The sequence below is a fragment of the Stigmatopora argus genome, chromosome 8 (assembly GCF_051989625.1).
Source record: "Stigmatopora argus isolate UIUO_Sarg chromosome 8, RoL_Sarg_1.0, whole genome shotgun sequence".
NCBI lineage: Eukaryota > Metazoa > Chordata > Actinopteri > Syngnathiformes > Syngnathidae > Stigmatopora > Stigmatopora argus.
This window is the reverse complement of record NC_135394.1, coordinates 12,454,743-12,469,938: the sequence shown is the minus strand read 5'-3', so window position 1 is coordinate 12,469,938 and position 15,196 is coordinate 12,454,743. Positions and strand designations below refer to the sequence as shown.

General features: G+C 37.6%; 1 protein-coding gene across 4 annotated transcripts in view; it reads left to right on the top strand.

The window, feature by feature from the left end:
- ncanb (neurocan b) overlaps positions 1 to 15,196 on the top strand; it is a 145,203-nt gene that overhangs the window by 10,257 nt on the left and 119,750 nt on the right. For 3 of the 4 annotated variants that reach the window (XR_013301238.1, XM_077606630.1, XM_077606627.1), the window contains exon 3: positions 14,487 to 14,617. The exons of the other annotated variant lie outside the window; for it this stretch is intronic. The gene's annotated coding sequence lies outside the window, so the exon portion shown is untranslated. The remainder of the gene's footprint in view (positions 1 to 14,486; positions 14,618 to 15,196) is intronic. 4 annotated transcript variants of the gene reach the window in all.

Sequence of the window (15,196 nt, the reverse complement as noted above, 5' to 3'; positions counted from 1 at the left end):
TTTTAGATTGTCAAATATTATTTTATAGAACAGCTAAATGCGCATTTCGCAGATAAACTTTAAAACAAGATTATTTTTATCTTCATTTTACAGTTATACAATATGTATTGGAATGTTTAAGATACATGCTGTTGTTTATAAAAACAAATATGGATAAGACAAAATATATGATGGGTGATCAACCAGAAAATTGTGATATTCACGCCCAGTAAACTTAAAGTCCAGCTGGTCGACCTCTTTCACTCAAAACTAGTTGGGATAGTCTCTTGGTACCCCCGACCCTAAATAGGATAAACCATGTAAAACAAATGGATGGATGGATGGAAGGATGTTTGAGGTACTAGAGAAAAAAATCATTTTATCTTCTCTTTCCCATATCGGCATGACATCCCATTATTTGTCCTTTTCTTTTTCTTTTTTTCCCTTGTGTTCCGATTCAGCACTTGTTAAATGGGCCGTGGATGGCAGAAATAGCATTTTGTTTTCATTTTACCTGTTTTGGAACTTATTCGAAGAGAACACGAGAAAATCATATTCCAATGGTAGATATGGCCGCCGTGTGACATTGATGTATTACTCTGGCGACGAACACTCCCGTGCAACTTTGCTGGTAATTGAGTTTGGAGGGGAGCACCTGCACACGGGGAAAAATAACATCTTGAGAGGCCAGATATACTTTGGAAATAATGGTTCATGTGGGATAATGCCATTTGAGGTCAGGTGCATGACTTTAAGTGTGAGGTAAAGGGCTTCCTTCCTAAACTTAACAAGTCACAGAGATAAATCCAGTAAGTAGTCATTTTTGGAAAGTTTAGTCTTGGGACGGCCTCACTTTTTAAATCATCTTTTGACCTCGAGATTTTTTAGACAAAGTTTGAGTTTGATTTATATTTAATAAAGGACAGCACATATTGATGAACCGTGTGCGGTCGATTGGTCGCCGTCTTTTGGTCGCCGGTCTTTTGGTCGCGGTCTTTTGGTCGCCCCGACCGCGACAACGGGCGACCAAAAGACCGGCGACCAAAAGAGCGACGACCAAAAGACCGGCGACAAAATAAGGTAAAACAACACGGTCTACGCATCAATAAAAGCCAACAATGGCCATGAGCAGTTTCACTGAGCCGACGTGTGAGTGTATAAGAGTTTGTATGTACATGCGCTGTCCCTTTAAGAAGCTACGTCAGTCAGGGTCTTAACAAGTTCTCCAACAAAAAACAATAAAAGTCCGGGAAATTTGGAGCTTTTCTTCAGCCTAATAATTAATAGGGCATTAAGTATGACTAAATAGTAATTCACATTTTGTATTTAGGGAATCTGAGCAACAATTTAAATGGTAAATATCAATAACCTTCCGGGCGACCAAAAGACCGGCGACCAAAAGACCGGCGACCAATCGACCGTGTACCTTGATGAACATATTTATATTCATGTCAATGAACATATATATGTAAGATTGTAGCCGAGGGCTAATTTCCATCTTTACTCCTTTTATTTGTACCCAAGCGCATTTAAAAAGGAAAAAAAAACATTTTTTTTTGACATCTTGTGATGGACATGTCCTGGGTAATGGCGTGTTTGTCCCCGAAATGAAAGGTTAAAGGTTAAATCCTTGTGACTACATTGTCATTTCCTCTCATCTCTCTTCATATCTCGTCCGTGATGCAATGTATCACGATGTATTTTCTGGGAATGTTCGCACAGTCGTAAGTTAGTAAATAATAATACTGATATTCTCGGTTAAAATGTTTCGTGGCTAAGATACTGTAAATTTGCAAATTACAAATGTTGAAAGGTACAAATAAAGGAGAATTTTAACGCTGCTGTGATAAGTCGCCGATTCACATGCAGACAAAAATAAGCATTGCTGACATTTTCTGACAGAAAATGTCAAGGCTGAACGACAACAAATAGTGAGGAATGGTTTAGCACGACGCAAAGTGAATGCTTAATTGTATAAAAGTGATAGAGTAAAACTTGGAAAGCTTATGAAGCTGTTTTGGACTCTAAGGCACCTGCGACAATCAAATAAAATTGAAACTAATGTAAATGTTAACTCTCATTCCTACAATAAAAAACTTTGTTTTTGTTAGAAATTGGATTAGTCTCTATTACAGTATTTTGCATTCCAATGTAAACTTTATGCTGCAGCCAAAATTTAACCACATCATATTTTTACCTCAGTACAACTAAAGTAGAAAAATACAAAATAACAGTAAAGGGTACTCATTGTGATCATATAAGTGGCCAATTGAATAAATGCACCCTTTGTAAGAATTCTGATTTAGGTGGCATGAAAACATACTTTTTTTTTTAAATCACGTGGTGAAAATGTCTTGCTTCCACGTTGTGTAGAACTGGTCCTAATTGCATGGATCATGAAAAATTCCCCTCATTTACAAAGCAGAAAATGAGCCGCTTCTCTTCCTGCTTTGTTTCATTTACCTCAACTTTAGTGATGATGTTGCAAGAAGTTAAACAAGAGATAAAAAAAAACAGCCCCAAAGAAAGCACAATGCACTTTGAGACGCTCTGCTCCCCAGCGAGTCCTGACATTTATTCTCCAATGACATCATTAGAGCGGCAAAAGCTGGAGGCGACCATGGCTGCTCAGCTCAGTGCATTATTTAAATAAACTGCTATGCGTGTTGACAGCACGTGGGCGTGTGTGTGTGTGTGTGTGTGTGTGTGTGTGCGTGTACTACAAGTGGTTCTCAGGCCATAGAAAATGACCAATATGCATTGACTTTGTCGTGTTGTTACAATTGTGTCTAAAAGACGTGTCAAGGCTCAAGAAAAGGCAGGTCAGATCATCATATTGTGTCCAGAGTCTGTTTACTTCACATATTTTAGAGAATAAATATTATAGGTATCGTATTTCTTCAACACATTGCTAAGATTTTGGTAGGATTTTCTTTTTTTTTTGGCTGCAGCCTTTATCAATATGTTAATAACTTTTCCATTTTTTAAATTTGGGTGGATTTTAGTTACAAGACACCCACCCTTTTTTGGGTAAAAATAACCCAATGAAACATGAAAGATACTAAATCTTATAGCCCAGTAACCATTTTTTCTTCCTCTAAATCCTTTTAATGCATTGGAAATAGATTTTTTTACCGATCTCTTGGAATGGAAAATATTAATTTACTGTATCATCTTTGACCTTTTATCATTAATTGTCGAATTGCCACAAAATAATGCAACTTTTTAAAAAATGATATGAGGTTTAAATCATTTACTGCACTTTATTTTTTTTGTACATATATTTATATCTATTTTTTCTCTTTACTGTCCATTCAACTTGTACTCATGTGCGACTTATAGTCCGAAAAATACAGTAGTACAAGGACCATTGCTGCCTTTGAAATAGGCTGGGACAAGTGAGTCTCAGGTCTTAAATGTTTTATGCCATTGCGGAATTCCCTGATTCACAAAAAGCAGTGTACAGCTTGTTGTTGAGGCTTTAACATTCCCTCTTATGGTGAAATTGTTTTTCTCTCCGGGTCGAGACTGAGCTTTTTGTTCGAATTAAAACTGGAGAAACAATAATGGGGGTCAGGTTGAGACAATAAGTAGAGATTTGTGAGCAACATTATAGTTTCATTACTAAAAAGCGCACCACAGATGGCTGCTTTTGCCTTGAGAATACAGATGAACTTTTCTTAGGTCAGAATGAGTCATGGAAGCAGAGTGCCAAGGAAAGAGCTTTGGTCCTCTGAGGAAATCTCCAGTTGCAGAGAAAGAAGTACGTTAGAATATACTTACAGTGTACTGTATGAAAACAGTAACACAGTGCTAAAGTATTAAACTAGAGTGACCCAAGACTTTATCAATGATATTCCCATTGGTCCTTCTTGTTGCTGTGTTGTCATGGCTTCCATGTAAAACTGATTTTAAAACTTCAGTTTTAAAAGATTATTTTTGGGGAGTGTTGCATACCTGTCAACCTCGGCCAATTACTCCCCTTATTAATTATTGCAATTCCCCTTATTAAGTGATAATAAACCGTTCAAATGCAATGCTGCACATATTTACTCACAAAGGGCGTCTTTTAAAGTCTAAATTTTTCCTCAAAGTGGACGGGGTTCCCAATCAGTGGGTGCGCCTTTTGTATGCACTAAATTCAAGATTCTATAGATGTCACGGTACGACGTTGACAGCTTTACTGCCTGGGTACATTGCTTGCTGACGTGCTATATTAATATAGTGAAATATCGATATCCTGCAATTACGTTTTCGTCTGCAAAATGAGATCGGTTTTACAAAAAAACTTAAAAAAAGATAAATAAAGAAATTTCCCCCATACAAAAGTTATTATATGGCGTATATACAATTTTAAATGATCAAAAACGTATAAAATACGGGAAAAACGTATAAGTTAACATGTATGGTGTGGCCATAAAGTAACTCCGCACCAGTTTAGTTAATAGTTTAAGGAACAGGCCTATGCTAAAACATCCCCCGTGAAAATGGAGGCAGAAAAATAGTAGTTTTAAAAAGCCCTGCCGTAAAGATGATGTAAGAGTGGGAGTTAAGACTTTACACTAGGTTTTTACAGATTTCGAACATCAATCCCAAGTCTGGTGGCCTCCCCACTTTGGCATCCGCTTGTGTAAACTGTTTGTCTGTGTGATGAAGCCCAGACTGCAGAGGACGTGCCACATTATTTTTGTGGGGTATTGGCTTTTCCACGTGGCAGACTCAGCGAAGCATCAGACGGATCGCTGTGGGTGGGGGGTTGTTGTTGTTGTGTGTGTGTGTGTGTGTTATCCAGCTCGGCTGCCATCGCTGACAGTACCGCTTCCCTTGTTGCTTGGCTCGCCTTAAAAAAAACATAAACAGAAATGTACAGAGTCATTTTTGAAGAGAACGATGGTGGAATGGCATTGACTGGAACAAGGACTTCAGTTCTGTTTCATCAGGATCGTCCATCAAAGTCTATTTTTGACTCTCGCAGTGCATAAAGTGCTTTAACGCTTGCTGTGGACATCCATAATGCCTGCTTCTGTCATCAATTTGCTGCCCTCATTCCTTCACTAGCACTATTTGCACTGCAAGTCACACATTACACTAAATGCCAAGAGTGAGGAGTTGTTGCAGATGGTATGTTGACAGGGTTAGAAAGCCTTAGTTACTAACTCAGTCCAATATATTGTAGCTTCATTCCGGAAGGACAATGTAACAAAAATTCCCGTTTTGCCATGCTGCTCTTGGTGTCAATTCAAAGCCCTTTTTTTCTTCTATTTCCAATAGGCAAGCCAGTGGTTTTTGGACTGTTGCATTCATAAATTTCGTCAGTGAACCCCTGCCTATTTGCATTCCGCTATTTACAAAGTATATTTTCTAAGTTGTGCTGTTTCTGAAACTTTGCATGAAAATTGCACTTGGGGAATCACAAAAAATGAGCCCAGTGATGTGATACGCATTCAGTGAGCAGTATAAACTTCATGATAACATTTAATGTACAATTGCTGTTCTCTAGCCCAACAGTGTTATTCTCTCTGTTTTGCTTCAGATTCTTTTTTTTTTTTGGCACTTAATCCAATCTTGGTTAAATTTAGCCACTTTACATTGCGACGAAATCATGCAGTAGACCCTCTGTTACTGCAAATGTTGTTGTTTGCCATTATAATCTGGTAATTAGGTGTTTTTTTGTTTCTTGAAGTGCTACTTCTGCTAATGAAATGTTATTCCACACAAACTTTACATTAACTCAATGTTCTCAAAATGCCGAGTATATTACCTAAGGGGAAAAGCAAATAAAGTGGACAACTATTGGATGTAATATTCTGAAAAAGACATTTTTTGCTTATATGTTAAATCTGTAGTCCAGAATGATTTTAGTCCCCCATTTCCACATTTCTCATTATATCTAAGAGCATGTAAAAGTCACGTTGCTGCTGGCCATCTTCCAAACCATAACATCTCATTCGCTAATTTCCCCATCATCTGTCGCCCTCTCGTCAGTTTCTTGCACTTTCTTAATGAGATGCTTGCTTAGCACACTGTGGTTAATCCATCACTTGCTAATTACTTATCACTGTTTTCTTTGGAAATGGGCGTAGAAGCATGACAATTAGCCAATATTTGCACGAAACGTGCCTAGGAATTTTTTGGAGCCATTATTTAACATGTAGCTATTGGATAATATGGCAATATTATCATATTTCAACAGTGAGCCAAAGAATGTCACGACAAAGCGACGGGCTTCTGTTATTTAGTAGGCTAAAACAATATAAACTTAACAGTCCCTAAATAAAAAAACGTGTTTTTTTCAGGTTTTAAGAATTTATGTTAATATAAATCATCTACAGTAACATTTAGTGCTGTGTATTGCATCATATCTAGCGATACAATTTGTATCCTGAGTCAATATAATCACAATACTATACCTTAAGATGATTTTTGTATATGGTTTTAGAAAAAAACTAATTTAAATGTTCCTAAAAGTATATTTATATTAATATAATACCACTAAAGTAAGCATATTTTTGTTTTCTATTTCAACAACATATAGCCTTCATTATAACATTTTCTCAGTTTTTAGTGCAAACCATCTTTAGTTGGAACCTGCTTGAATGCAAAATTCTAAATACAAAAAAAAAGTCTTAAAGGATGTCTAGCACTCAATTAACTAACAAAAAATGTAGGTCAAAACATAAGCGTGGGCACTACCACAAAGTCAAAAAACAAAGAAAAAAGTCATGGTAAAAGTAATAGTAATAGTAATTAAAGGGGAAAAAAGTAATTTTAATGAGTTCATTCCAAATATAGTTTTTTCCCTAGATATGAAAAATTGCTTCTTCTCTAAGAAGAAAATACAAAGAACATGAAGACATTGTTTTTTTTTTTTGCAAGGTGACTAGATGCTATTAAGGCTCATTAACATTTCGTCACGTTGACGAGCAGAGGACAGCTTCGCCCACAAATATTTAACACATTATCTGCTCCAGGGGAAAACAGAGCTGAATGTGTCGACGTTATTGGTGCACCGGGTGTGATTTCATTTGATCAAACTCCTTGGTCGCCATCCAAGCTAAGGGGGGGCGCAGAAGGGGGCTGCGTAACCGAGTTGGGGCTGTTTAAGCTGCCAGTACAAACGCATGCCAGCGATGCTCCAAAACATTGTGGAGGAATGTCACAGCAAAAAATAAATAAATAAATAAAAACAGGCAAAATTACTTTGGCAATTATCATTTAAATCTGTTCAAAAAAAGATTGTAACTCCCTTAATGGCTGGATTAAAATTTCCTAATTTAAAGTGATGATGTTTACGCTAATGTTTCACTGCTTACTTCAGGTGATTTTTTTATTTTTATTTAGTGTTATAGATTTTAATAGCTATTTATGGATATTTCATAGTCTGGATTACAGGATTCCATACAAGAGGTTTTGCTGAATTTGATATATTATATACACATTTAACAAAACAATATGTAGCAACTTTGACATTCTTTAAAATTTGGTCGCTGAGTATTTCAAATATTTAAATGAAAATCCTTCTCATGAACAAAATATAGCTTCTAAACTAAGGATGACACTATTTATCAATATTTTATTTTGAATTATTCCATTCTATAGTTGCCTAACCAATATATTTATCCAGCTCAATGTATTGTTACAGCCTAATAATTATGCATTTGTAAAAAAAAGAGATTTTATTGAGGAAAATATGTGTGGCTTGGTACAAATAGCAAGAAATTACAAATAAAAACCTAAAAACAATTTACAATATGCTCCGATCAAGCATGATAGACTTAAAGTCAAAGACAAGATCAGGTAGATGAGCCAACTCCGTCTATTTGATCAACACTATTATATATTTCATTAAGAGCAGCTTATGTTCCTTAACTCTCATCAACATAAGATTTAATGATGCACCTCCTCTTTTGTCCTCTTTGTACGGTAGTCATGCCACGATGCTTAACGTCCATTTACGTTATTTGGAGAGGACAAAACCGCTCAATGGCCCGTTGCCGCTGGCTGCAAAAGCCTTTTGTGCAAAATCCTGCTCGGTATTGTGCTTGTCCTCCAGTTGGAAACATCAATAAACATCAAGCCACAGCCTATTCTTCCTGCCCCCCTGTTAGAAAGCCTCCAACGGGGGTCCTGCGTTTACCAAGGATCCATCCCTTTGTCTCCACACCTCCACAGACCCTTACTTTGGCTTCAGCTTCATTCATTATAGATCACCTGGCCCCACCTGCAAGCCGTCATTAAACCCTAATTTTGCATTTCTATTGCCCGGATGGGGGTCTTTGCCCCATCAGGGGCCCCGATTCTTCCTCCAGGCCATACACAATTCATGACAAAAGAGGAATAAATAAAAAATCTTCCTATTTATTAGGGGAATTTATGGGTTAAGTGTTTTCATGACAGTTCCTCAGCAGTTGTTTTAAGATGGTCATGTCGTATCAAATATGACTGAGAACCGATGAAATTGTAATTCAGCACTCGGTTTATGCCAGTAAGAAATTGCCCACTGGAATTCATTCTGGTCTTTTTACCAAGTTTGTCTTGTTGTATATTGTATTATCATAATTATGGTTTCTTTTGTACTTGATTGGCCTCGTTCATTATGTTTCTGATTGACTTAAATGGCGAATAAGGCTTATGCTTCTAGGGAGTTGGTGCAATGTAAAAATGTACATTCGATAGGGATTTTGTGGCTGTCAACAGTTTTTTAAAATGGCGATTCTTTCCTTGAAGATTTTTTGATTAAGGAATAGAGTATTTGGTGGGGATAAATGTCAAGAACTTTTTCATTTGATGTGGACTTTTTCATTTATGTTCATAGTGTGGATCCACTCCCCATTTTAAATGCAGTCAGTTGAAATCATCAAAAAATATATATTTAATTGGGCTTTTAGAAGAGATTTTAAGAATAATTAACTCGCCTACTTGCTGTTTTTGATTGTTATTCATTATTTAGAGAAATATTTGGAGATTCATAGCATGTCAACGGTTGATATCTAACCTTTGAATATAACGAATGAACTTGGAAATGCAGGTGAGCGCTTTGATCGCTGTTCAGATTGTGCTGTCAAAGCATATACTTAACAAATAGCCCGTGCTGAATACTTGAATGCTCACTGCACCTAGAGTAGATGCCCTTGTCCACCCATCCAAAAACGATGCAAGCCTGGGGTGAACATGCTAAGTAGATACATTTCGATTGATAAAAAATAAGTGATGTCCTGTTCCTGTTTGTTTTTGAAAAGTGACCTAAGTTATTCACATTAAACTTGCGTTTTTTTTAATGCATGGCTACTTTTCAATTTATTGTGCATCTGGAAAACACAAGAAGGTGTTTGATGTTTTTTACAAGCTGAACTTGATGCAAAGCCATGAGCTGAGGAGGTTCTAAATTGGTTTGGATTCTTTTTGATTTAAGAGTCGAAAGCTGATATTTATACGCAGGCATAAGTGGAGGATTTTCTAAAAAAAAATTGGAGTGCACGGACATATTGGTGAATCTCACATTTAAGAATGCATTCAATGGGGTCCATTTAGTCCTTTTAAAGCACCTTTCCAATTTTGCTGAACATTCATTTCATCCCGTAGTAGCTCATGCTTTCCTCAATCCGTTAGAATTATTCCTGGTGTTCCAGCCTTGGCATGCTCCATTGTTCCATTCTTCTCCTCTCCTTGCCCTCTGACCACTCGATCCCCCCACCCTCCATCAGGTAATCTCGGCCTTCAATCAGGCAGCGGATGACAAATGAGTGAGTGCAGTTGTTGATTGCCTTTTAGTGCTCATGCCTGTCGTACGAGGATCACTCAGCTGTGGAGTCTCAATCAGCGCTTGTAACCTCAAAAACCTCTAACCACATTCTTATTTTTTTTCTCCAAAACCACCAACCCCCCACCCACACATACCCCTGCGGTTGCTTCCCTGTGTTTCCAGCCACAAGCCAATTTAATAAAAAAAATGCCTGCAATTATCCAAGAGAGCATCCCCTTTTCTGCCCTTTTGCCCAATTAGCCTGCTCAATCCACACCTTGGGGGTACAGTCTTGCAATGACAATTACATTGTTATTGACCTGTAATGTGGAATGATAATTGATTCAAATGACGTGTCTTTGCAAATCGGGCTTTATCGCTTCCCCTCGTTCAAGGTTGACTTGATTTTACTGCTCTTTAATTGACCTTGTTGGCGCTCGGCAGGCGAGCCACGCCGAGACGATGGCGCGTTCAACACAAGCTCATCTCTCATCTCTCTGTACAGTTTCCATTATGGACATTTCAAGAGATAAGCATATGAAAAAGCCTCTGTTGAATAAATGAAAGAAATATCCAGCTTGGATAGACTGAAGAAAAACGAAGTTTTTTTTCATTCCTAAAATATCATTATATCTATTTAACTCATTATTTAGTAAAGGTTTTGACTTCAACTGATGATTGTGTTTTAAAATTTGGAATTATATACATGCTATTTTCCCTTCCATAGTGACCCAGTTCAGTCAAATATTCACCTAAGAATAAGTGAATTTGTGAAAATATCGAACACTGCATTATTTAAATGATTGTACATCCCAACTGCATTGCTGTGCTTTTGCATTTCAGTCATTGTCCAGACTTAAAAACTATAGAGCATGTATTTTGCCTCAATACAACGAGATTAAAGGGAGTTGCAACTAATGAGGAGTAAAAAAAGCAAAAAAAAATGCTTTGTATTTTTCATTGCTTGGGTTGTTTGGGTGAAATAGTTGTTTATAGTCTATGCATATTTTCAATGTAAATAGCCTCGAATCACTTGAACTCAATCGAATAATGGCAGACTGTGTAATTTTGGCAGATATCGATTTCCAAAGTTTTTGTTTTACTAAAAGAAAGTTAATCATCATGATTTGGGGATCTGTATTGTTAGAATGCTGCAGCACTTTCCTGAGGGAGATGGTTTGTCATCTTCATTCTAGATGTTTCTGATTTCTGGGGTGTGTTGCTTGCTTGTTGTTGTCTTTACCTGATTTATTCCGCCTTCAGGATGCTGTCTATGTGCAAATAAAGCCACTATATCAGATGGGTATAACTCAGAGTAAACTATATTCCTTGCCTGGAAAATGAAACCTGTCTGGGTCAAACATGATTAATTATTCTGGTGGGACTTAGGGGTGGTTGGATGGTATTTTTTAATTAGCTACTTTTTCCATGGGATTAATTCCCTTTAGTGTTTGTATAATTAAGGCATTAAGAAAATGCAGTCAAAAAGACACTTCCAAGCAATGCGTTGGCTTTAAATCCCAAACCGTCACATCAAGTACACGTTTAATCCGAGTGGGATGTACTGACTTCGCAAAATACATTCAAAGAGCTGGGATTTGTATAGATCTCCCTTTTTAAAATGGATTTATTATTTCTAGCATCTTGTTTTATATATATAAACTCTTGTCAATACATTACTTGTGTATTATCATTGTTCAACTAAGAGAAAAATAAACTCGGCAAAATTTTATTGACTAAGATTATGGACAGCCCGGTGGGGCGTGCTTAGCGAGTCGGCCCCACAATTCTGAGATCGAGGGTTCGATACCATATCTCATGCCCAAAACATGAATGGTAGGCTAGTTGAACACTTTAAATTGCCCGGAGCTTTTAATTTGTGCATTTTTTGCCTTCAGGGTGTACCCTGCCTGGTCCCCGTAATTAGCTGAGGTAGGCTCCAGCACCCCCCGTGAACGTTGTCAGGATTAGTGTTACGGAAAATGAACAAATGAAAAAAGATTGAGATATTTTGACATACTCTTTTTAGACAGACAAACTTTGGGGCCTTCCAGTTCAGCACCATAGACAGCTCCGGTTGCTCAACTGACCATTACAGTGTCAAAACAAATGTTGGCAATCATCCTCATTGAGAGAGTTATGCTAGTTAATGCAAGCAAAAATATAATGGCGAGAGCATAAAAACTCCTTGAAGCAGAGAAACAAAAGGCGTCGCTCGTCTGCAAGCAAGCAAGCAAGCAGGCAAGCAGGCATGCAAGCATGCAGGCCCTCCTGGGGGATCATTATACTTTCTATGCTACAAAGCGCCTCCTTGCTCTCTATGTTTGACAACGCTGCTTTTGCCAGATCTTTTAACTGGATTGCTCCTTTGACGCTCTCTTTTAACAAGGAAGACTTGTACACATTTTCAGTGGGGGACTGTCTGTATGCTGGAATGAAATATTGATAATAAACTACAGATGTCTGAGCTAATTGTGTGTGAATGCCAGGAGATGGCAGCACGGGGGAATTCTAAAACTCCGGTTTTTGTAACTCGGCTACCCTCACGAAAGTCACGGGGATGCTGGAGACGAACCCAGCTAATTACGGGCATGAGCAGGGTACATTTTTGAACGGGTCGCCAGCCAATCGCGGGACAAAATAAACGATCAGTCAGACTAGTCAGCGTTTTTTGGGGTAATTTTTTTTCTCTAGTTACCAAAAATAGTCATTTGCTTAATTAAAGGTGAACTAGGAGGGACGGCAGTGAGCATCAGAGTGGCGATAGATATCTAATCCATTACAATTTGGAATTATCATTGCATTTCAGCCCTCCCCATTTAAATGGATTGGCCGTCTGTCACCATCAGTGGCATCGCAACCTTTGTTTTATGAAGCAATTCGACAGAACATGAAATCGTACATAAAATATGGCACAGTCACAGGCATGAAAGGCAAGACAAAATGATTAACCATAAAGAGTTTTGAGAGAGAGACTGCAGAGCCAAATTTAACACTTTAGTCTGACTTAACATGTCCCCATTTGATGTTAATAGTTGTGTGTTCTGTTAATTGGACGAGGAGGCATATTTACACCCTTTTATCCACTACTTACACGCTAGTAAAGTGTCATTTTGTCAGTCGTTAATTAAGTGATTGAATAACATATGCAAGTGGGCGTGCTAGGTTTGGTGATCTATCCAATTTAGTAAAGACTGAGGAAGCAGACTAAGTAGGATGAGACATGACAACATCACATAAAGTCTGTAAAGGTCAGTTTAAAGAAGTGATTTTAAGAACATCATTGATTTTTGCATGTCGCAACTCGCCGCATCTTGTTTTAAATTGAGGTTTTTGGATTGAGAATATTCTTTCACTTTTAGCACTAAGCCTCAACCTTGCAAAAATCCTCACCTGGGGGTGAGGCTCTGAAAGTTAATTATTTAAATAGGTCATTTGTTTTTACAAGTCTTCAGTCAAATGTTGGAATCAATTCTATATCTATCTGAAAGCCAATGTTAAAAAAGCTTAAAAAAGAGGGATTAAAAGTTATCTGTTTGACATATTGAGAATTAGCATTGCAGTATTTTTTAACAGGGTAATACACCTGAATTTTTTTGGTCATTATTGATTTTATTTTTGATATGTGAATATGGCAAAAGCATGACTGCATGATTATTTATGTGGGTTGTGAAGGTGGAATATAAATGGAAATTTACAAAGGTTCATGGAAGTGTGTGAGCAATTTTATTCGCCAAGGTACCAGACCTGGATTTAATAATTTGCATGCTGAACAAAATTATTTAGGTTTTGTTCGAGGCAGCTTCGATAGTTTTATTTTTTTTCTTGGTGTTTTCTAATATTTTTTCCTTTTGTGTCGTAATATCAAACTATTCTGTCAAGATTTTATACTACGATTGTACCTCGGTTTATACGTTCTGATTAAGATGAAGCAATTTTTTGTCATTGCGCTGATAGCCAAAATTTGATTTCCGATCTTCACAGTAACAAGCAGATAAAATAGTTAAACCGGAGTATTTAACCAAAGCACATAACTCACAAAATCTATTACATTCTATTGCATCATATTATCACAATTTGTTTATGTACAGTACATTACTGCACTACACTTATTTTCATTGCTTCTTTCTTTCAGTCTATGTCATAAATCAATTTATTCTTGACTTTTGACCCTCATATTTTGGACTTTGCTAACATAGTGTTTCATTTCTATGACATACCTATTTATCATTAGTATTTTGGATTAAAAGCGCTGGTCTGCATTTTGCTCCTCTTCTTGCCATGCAAACCCTCAATGTGACACGGACTGATAAATTGCATTCCCATTCATTTCAATGGGGACCGATGAGTACGCATCCCACCATCGCTGCATAATTTACACTCCTAAGTGACTTAAGCAAGCAAACTCGACTTGAGCTTTGATGCTGAAACTTATGTTCTCTAACCCTCTGGTACCCTTCTTAGTCAGAAGCCCATCACCCCGACTCTCCTCCCCTTTCCTCCTCTTCCTCCTCCTTCTCCTCCTCCTACTACCGCTACCGCTCATTAGAATACTGCAGCGTTCTCTTTTGTTCAGTAGCGCTCAGCTGCTGGAGAGGTGAGCACCGCTCCGGAGCTCTTCTTCTTCTTCTTCTTCTTCATCCCCATCCGCTCACTCGCTCTCTTCCTCTTCCTCCCGGAGGAGCCCCCCCAGCCACGGACTCCGCTCTACGGATAAAGACAAAAAGCGAGTGCGGCGTGTTCATTTTTTTTTCTTTCCACACAGGCTTTTGTTGACTTTTTCTTATTTTTGGATATCCCGTGGCTTTCTACCACTTGCGTCGCATCGTACGGCTCCAGGAAGGCTGCGAGCATCGCGCCGCATTCCTCCGGACCGGTCCTCACCTCTGCCGAAAGGTGAGCTTGCGTTTAAGGCTGAAAGGGTTTCAAGATTGATGACTTTTACGTGCACTTGAAGAAGAAAAGATGGGGAATCTTGTAAAGGATGCATAGTCGTTTTTATTCCACGCATAGTTTTATGAAGAGAATTGAGACATTTATTATTATTACTCCACTTTTTCCTTCCTTCTCCAACTTTATCATAATAATGTCCAAATTCCCACTCCAACTAGCCTTTCATTTTCTATGAAAGAAATTTCCATTGATCAAAATGGAACCCTTTTTCTTATTGTACTTTTCTATTTTGGGGAATGTTCGCTTGTTCAAACATCAAGATAAGATCTTCTTCGTTCTCCAATGAGTTTAAACAGCTGACAAATTATCCTTATCTTTTCGCACTTAAAGCATTTTTCAAACATAGCCAATGAGAAAATGTTCAGTTCAGACATTGTTCCCCTAAATTCTCACTTTTTATGAGAAAAGGGACATTTTTGAAATATCATTACTCCTCAATTTCTCGAGCTTGTCGTGTATATACATACAATCAATGCCAACTTCAAAATGTTCACCTCATACAGTATTCCAAAGTATAATATG